Source organism: Arachis ipaensis, chromosome B08 (genome assembly GCF_000816755.2).
Source record: "Arachis ipaensis cultivar K30076 chromosome B08, Araip1.1, whole genome shotgun sequence".
NCBI lineage: Eukaryota > Viridiplantae > Streptophyta > Magnoliopsida > Fabales > Fabaceae > Arachis > Arachis ipaensis.
In genome coordinates this window covers 124872119-124880250 of record NC_029792.2, presented here as the reverse complement: position 1 = coordinate 124880250, position 8132 = coordinate 124872119, and the positions used below count along the sequence as shown (strand labels likewise).

Genomic DNA, 8132 nt, shown 5'->3' with positions numbered 1-8132 from the left:
TCTTCAATATTTATATTTTATTTATTTTTTAAATTTTATTCCTAATATTTTAATATATTTTAATTATGCTTATGGTTGGACCACATATGGCGCAATCCTACACTGACATGTTAAATAAAAGAGATACGTATTGTTTTGGTCCCTAACGTTGAGGGTCAGAATCGAAATCGTCTCCAACGTAATTTTTTATTTAGAATCATCCTAAATATTTGTTTCGTATTAAAATCGTCCTTTTAATTTTTTTGGACAAAAATGCCCTCCACTACCATCAGCACCTTTACTTCCACCATCACCAGCACCTTTACCTCCACCACCAAGAAAAACAACATCAATGAAATCAACACAAATTCAACAAATCAAGGAATCAGAAATTCAACAAATCAACACAAATTCAACAAATTCAACAACCAAATCAACACACAACAACAATAAAATCAGAAAACAATAAATCAAAATCAGAAGCAGAAGCAGAGGCAGTCATAGAAGCAGAAGCAGAAGCTCAAGTAGAAGCAGAAGCTCGAACAGAAGCAGAAAGCAGAGGCCAAAGCGAAGAAGAAGCAGATGTAGAAGCCGAAGAAGAAGCAGATTCAGAAGAAGAAGCAGATGCAGAAGCCGAAGCAGAAGAAGAAACAGATTCAGAAGAAAAAGCAGATGCAGAAGCCGAAGCAGAACCACCGGCGCTTCCCTGACGGCAACTCGTGGGCGAATCGGCGGCGACGACTCAGCGGCGTGGTCTCCCGATGACGACGCGACGGCGGCGGCGAGCCCTAGCAGCGCCGGCGCATCTCCTTTCCCTCTTCTCTTCTCCCCTGTCGCAGCCCCTCTCCCCTTTCTTCTTTCTTTCGGTGTTGGCAACGGCAGCTCCAAGCTTCGCCGGCGCCGTCCCCTTCCCCTTCCCCTTCTTCCTTTCCCCTTTCCCTTTTCCCTCCCCTCTTCGCGTTTCCTCCACCCCCCTCCAAAAACGCGTTCTTTTCTTTTATTTTTTTAAAATTTTTATATTTTTTTATTAAAAATGACGATTTTAATACGAAAAAAAATGTTAAGGATGATTCTAAATAAAAAAATTACGATAACAACCTTTTCCTTTTTAGTACAAATTTGTCACACATAATTAATATGAGTAAATAGTCATTTCTAACTATAAAAGATTCATATGCTGACAAAACTGACCATGAAAAATTGAAACTAAAGTTATACCCATACAAGATAAATTTTATACGACAAAAATAGCCAATAGTTAAATTTTTGTTGGTAATTCTATAAATACCCTCCTCCTTTCCTCTTCCTTCTTCATCTTCCTTCTATAATCATTATTAACTCCACTGTAAATTCATTGTTCTACCAGATCTACTCTATTCCCACTTTTCCCAAACATATGCATCTTGCCAACAACCACCACATTCCTTTTCTCTCTTCTCCCAAACTAACCCAAAGCTCTATTCAATCCTCATCCCTTCATATTCTGCATTCAAACCCAAACTCCTCAAAACCCCCCACCACCACCAGATCCGACACTCCGTGCATCCACAAATCCTATGTCGGCGATGTCTCCTCTGCCATCTCAGCTTTCTCTGTTATGAACACAACTGCCGCATTGTCTTCCCAAAAATCTCAGGTCACGCCTCCAAAATGACGACACACTCTATGACCTCTTCCTCTTCTCCTTCTCCCCAACACTCGCCGAAATCGCCGACTTGTAGGCTATGACTTCGTCGCCATCAACATGGAGCACGACCACGGCAGAATCTCCGACATGCTCCCATGTCTCTACGCTTTCGCAGCCACCGGCACCGCCGCAATCCTCCGCGTTTCTGAGAGCTCTGCCACTTGGGCTAAGAAATTTCTTGACTTAGGCCCACAGGGGATCATGTTTCTAGTGATCGATTCCACAGAATCTGCCATCGACATCATGTCGTTCTACTAGATCCCTCCCATTGGGATTCGTGGCTCGGCTCACTCCGTTGTCCGGGTTTCCGGTTACGACATAGATGAAGGTTACCTTGGTAGTTACCAAGAAGAGATGGTGATTATTTGCCAGGTTGAGTCCGTTGAGGGAGTGAAGAACGTTGGTGAGATTTCAGCCGTTGATGGCATTGATTGCATCCAAATGGGATTGTTGGATCTGAGCGCGAGCATGGGGTACTTGTAGGACCCAGGAAATGGGAACGTGAGGCAGTTGATGAGGGAAGCTGAGGCGAAGATTCTAAAAAGGCGCAGTAGTGGTGGATTCGGCATGGAGACTTATCTGTCTGGGTTTGCTATGATGCATGATAGGCCCGGGGATCTCAATTCTCAAATAATGTGGATACCACATGGTGTTTGATGTTGTTGATATTGGGTTGTTTAGAAGCACTGCTATGGAAGATGTGAAGAAATTCAGGTTGAGTTTGATTGATAAAAGGAAGATGAGGAAAGAAGAGGAAAGAAGAGAGTATTTACGGAATTATCAATAAAAAATTAATTATTGGTCATTTTTGTCAAACAAAATTTATTTTGTATGGGTATAACTTTAATTTTAATTTTTCATGGTCAGTTTTGTTGGTATCCGAATCTTTCATTGTTAGAAACGGCTATTTACTCTAATTAATATTGTTATATTTAATACTTTATAACTAAATTAACGAGTTAAACCTCAAAATGGTCCCTGAGATTGACGTTATGCACTAAAATCGTCCCTGAGATTCCAATTGCACTAATTACGTCCCTGAGATTGAAAAAAATGCACCATATTAGTCCCCGGCCTATTTTCCATTAACAACGTGATGACATGGCATAATGACATGGACTGTAAGTGACACGTGTCACTTCATGATTTGGCCACGTGTAATGGAATGATGATGTGGTGACCAGTGACACGTGGCATGCTGACGTGGATGGTTGTGCCACGTGTCACAATGTTATTTGGCCACGTGTCCGTTTGTGCCACGTGTCGCAACCATATTCGTCCACGTGTCATCCATTATATCATCGTTCTATATGCACCAAATTAGTCCCTTACTTTGCATTAAGTGACTCATTTTAGTCCCTGAAATTGAATGTCGTGCACCAAACTAGTCCCTTCACCAATTTTTTCTCATTTTTTTTAAATTTAAAATTTTAATATCTTGGATACACTAATTTCAATTCTATTTTTTCATATATCATTTAAATACAAGTGCTTTCATAAAAATTTTTAAGATTTAAGATTAATTTCAATCCTATTTTTTTCACATATCGTTTAAATACAAAGGCTTTTACATAAATTTTTAAGATTTTAGTTTTAATTATATAATTTTTCTATAATAATTTAACATTGATAATTTTGTAATATATAAGTATGTTATTATAAAAAAATAATTATATGATTGATTAGACACATTTTTTTCATAAAAAAAATGTGTTTTTAACAAGAAATTAATAATTAAAATTAACATTTTTTTTCTTATGAAATATACGTTTTTGTTATGTGTAAATGAGCTAGATTGAAGACACTTCAAGTACCCTCACTACCATCTTTGACATCTGCAGTCTAGACGAAAGAGGTCAGAGATGGTAATGAGGAAAGCTTGAAATACCTTCACGTCAACTCCAAGACGGCGGTTATTAGGGGTATCCGCAAGAAAAAAAATATTTTAAAAAAGTACTGAAAGAGGTCAGAGATGGTAGTGAAGGTGCTTGAAAAGCATTCACGTCAACTCCAAGTCGGCGGTTAGGGTATTCGTAAGAGAAAAAATATTTTATAAAAACACTTTTATTTGAAGAACATGTGAAAAAATAGAATTGAAATTAATGTATTCAAAAATATTAAGAATTTTGAATTTATAGAAAAAAATGAGAAAAAACTGGTGAAGGGACTAATTTGGTGCACGACATTTAATTTCAGGGGCTAAAATGAGTCACTTAGAGCATTTCCAATGGAGAAGCCCAGTTACTATTTAGTCAGAGAAAAAAGGAATTGGACCGTTGGAGGGAACTAAAGTGAGTTCCTTCACTTTTTTCAAGAAGAGAGAGAGAAGAGGACTAAATCCCCAAAACTGTCCCTCAGATTGGGCCCCTGCACCAATTTCACCCCTGAGTTTCCAATTGCACCATTTTGGTCCTCGAGATTGAACTCCGAGCACCATAAAAGTCCCGAAACCTATTTCTGGCCTGAATCAGCAAATCGGAGTGCTGATCTGGCAAGTGACTGCCACGGTGGATGTTCCATACGGTGTCGTTTAGGGTTTTGGCACCTAAGGAGAGTAAAACGTCACCGTTTTACATGAATGAAGAAAACAAAACATTAGAGCCATATGGGTTTTGATCACTCACAATCTTCTCCTTCCTTTCTCCAACACCGAAACACTTAGACTCCCTCTTCCTCTGACAATGGTGAAGGCTTAGTGTGGTGATTTAGGGTTTGTGAGTTCAACAGTTTTGCAGGATTGCTAGTGTCACCGTGGAGTTCACATATTGAGGAAACACCATTGTTGTTGTTATTGAGGTGAGTACACAGTGCCCTTATTTATTTTTTTTTTCCGACAATCATAGCTTGATTTTCAAGGGTTTAGTTGGCTTTCTGTTTGTTTGTGGTGGGGTGTTTTCATCATTGATAAAGGTTTAGGGTTTCATATATTGTTCTGTTAGGATATGAGTTTTAAACATGCTCTATTTTTACCTAATGAAACAGGGAAAAGTTTTCTTTTACCATCCATGAAATGCAATCTGTTGATTTTTGAGTTGTGACTATAGTCATTGAGTTATGTGTACAATTTTTATTTCTGATGCAGATGAAAAATCTAATTAACATTATGTTCCATCATGGGGTAGCTTTGAAAAAAATAAAGAAGGAAGGATGGTTTATTCTCCTAATAAGAAAAGTTGTTTGGCTGATATTGATGAAGATACATTAGATGTTTTCTATATTAGGAATTACCATAAAGAGCTTGGGTATGACAAGATGAAGGAATGTTGGTGGCTTGTTCACCAAAAAACTTAATGATTATTGAAATAATGATTATTTATTTGATTTTGTATGTGTGTGACTAACATTGGTTAATGATGATGATATATTGATTATTGATTCTTGAAATCAGGAAGTCTGCATAATAGCATAAGCAACCGTTTATGAGTTGTTCTTGAAATAAGTTTGGTAAATTTTATTTGGGTTGAATATGAACTGATTCTGCAAAATTGGAATGGGACCATGTTGTTTGCACGATATAAATGTTAAGGTCTATTATGGTGAATCAGTGTGAAAGTTAGGGACTTTTATGGTGCATTTTTTAAAAGTCAGGGTCTATTATGGTGCACGGGGTAAAAGTTAGGGACTGTTATGGTAAATCATTATGTGTTCTCACTCAACATGGCTATGTTATCTCAATTTCTGTTGTAGGGTCTAATTCTAGCCATGAGGGAGGTGATGTCTAATTTACATCACCGTTTCTGTGTGTGGCATTTGTGGCGTAATTTCAACAAACAATGGAAAGACTTGGAGCTAAGGAGATTGTTGTGGGATTGTGCACGGGCCACTACATACCAGGAGTTCAAGGAGTTAATGGATAAGATTAAGAGGCTTAACGAGGATGCCTGGGCATATCTAGAAAAATAGCTAGGAGATTCATGGACAAGGTTAAAGTTCAGTCACAAGCTAAAGTTGGACTCTATTTGCAACAACGCATGTGAAGTATTTAACTCAAAGATAAAGGAAGCACGAAGAAAGCCAATCATCACACTACTCGAGAAAATCAGAATTTTTGTAATGCGCACAATGGCTAAGAATAAGGTGAAGCTGAAAAATCACGTGGAAATACTACCACCAGTTATCAAAAGTAGGCTTGAGAAGGTTAGGAAGGAGTCTAAAAACTGACATCCAATTTGGGCTGGTGATAATGGTTATGAGAAATTCGAAGTGCATGGTCATCCTACAAACCATGTTGTTGATTTGGGAAAAAGACTCTGCACTTGATGTTCTTGTCCAGTTCCTGGTTGAAGAGGAGCGACTCGAACTCCCTACTGCATGACTAGCACCACCCATCATTTGTCACAAGAAGAAGAAGAAGAAAGAAGACAGAAGTGGAAGAGGATGATGAAGAAAATAGGGTTCACATTGAGTTTAGGGTTTATAAATGGGAGTAAAGACTATATTGGAGCAAATTCACCAAATGTCCACGTCATATAGCCGTTTCTACATCCACCGTGGCAGCTACTTGCCAGATCAGCACTCCGATTTGCTGACTCAGGCCGGAAATAGGCTTGGGAACTTTTATGGTGCCCGGAGTTCAATCTCGAGGACCAAAATGGTGCAATTGAAAACTCAGGGGTGAAATTAGTGCAGGGGCCCAATCCGAGGAACCATTTTGGAGATTTAGTCGAGAGAACTCCCATTAACCAATATATAATTGCCAAGTAGCAAGTAAAATAAAAAATAAATAATTATAGTATATAATTAAATAATAATTAATTTAATAATAATTATAATGACTAATTATATTAAATATTGATATTTTTATTTAATTAATAATTTATATTAATTAATTAACTAATAATTAATTAAGTAATTAAATTATAATTAATTTATTAATAATTATAATAATTAAATAAATTAAATAATTAAATTTTTATTTAATTAATAATTTATATTAATTATTTATATCATAATTAATATTAAATATTATTTATATTTATATTATTATATTAATTTAGCCGTTGCAAAACTAGCTGTTGTAAAAATAGCCGTTACTATGTTACTTTTTTTTTTTTTTATCAAAGATAGGAGACTCTAACCCGCAACCTCTTAATTGAGTATGGAGAGACTATGCCATTTGAGCTATTACTCATTGGCCGTTACTATGTTACCGTTATTGTTAATAAATTAATATTTTGTTACTCTATATATACCACTTAGATACACTTCTATTCTCACACTATCTACTATTCTTCTTTATCTTCTTCCAAGTTTACGAAATTAAAGTTCTGCTACTATTAGAGGACTTGATTGAACACATATAGCAATTTCACAATGCTTGTCGTCAACTATAGAATTTAATTATATTTTTTTTTGTATTAAATAATTTTACAAATTAGTGTAATCCTGAATTATATATTGTGTATTATTGTTATATATAAATTTATTTAATATTAATATCTTTTAATAATAATAAATTTTTAAATTTAAATATTTAAATTACATTATTAAAAAAATTAATTATATTTATTTCAAGTATTTTAATTAATTAATTAATTAAGTGGGACCACAATAGGGACTAAAGTTAGTTCCTCCTAATAGAGAAGAGAGATACTTTGAGTTCCTATTTACTATTTATGACGCAAAAGTTGATGTGGAGTTGCTTTTTATGACAGGTGGGTCATAAACAGGAACTGGAATGAGTTCCCTACTGGAGATGGTCTAAGGAGGAACTCCTCTTCCTTGGGACTTGTGCGAGGACTTCCTTATTCTTTTCTCCAACGGTTGGAGTCCCATTGTGTCAGAAAAAAGTGAGGGAGGGACTCTCCATTGGAGGTGCTCTAAGAGCATCAGAAGCCCAGTTACTATTTAGTCAGAAAAAAAAGGAATTGGACCGTTGGAGAAAACTGAAGTGAGTTCCTTCACTTTTTTCAAGAAGAGAGAGAGAAGAGGAGTCCCTCTGAATGGGGACTCCCATTAACCAATATATAATTGCCAAGTGGCAAGTAAAATAAAAAATAAATAATTATATAAAATATTAATTAATTAAATAATTATATTAATTAATTAAATAATAATTAATTTAATAATAATTATAATGACTAATTATATTAAATATTGATATTTTTATTTAATTAATAATTTATATTAATTAATTAACTAATAATTAATTAAGTAATTAAATTATAATTAATTTATTAATAATTATAATAATTAAATAAATTAAATAATTAAATTTTTATTTAATTAATAATTTATATTAATTATTTATATCATAATTAATATTAAATATTATTTATATTTATATTATTATATTAAATTAGCCGTTGCAAAACTAGCCGTTGTAAAATTAGCCGTTAGAAACTAGCCGTTACTATGTTACCGTTATTATTAATAAATTAATATTTTGTTACTCTATATATACCACTTAGATATACTTCTATTCTCACACTCTCTACTACTCTTCTTCATCTTCTTCCAAGTTTAC

At 34.9% G+C, this 8132-nt stretch overlaps 1 pseudogene; it reads left to right on the top strand.

Annotated features, from left to right (window-relative positions):
• LOC107611693 overlaps nt 1-2453 on the top strand; it is a 3771-nt pseudogene extending 1318 nt beyond the window's left edge.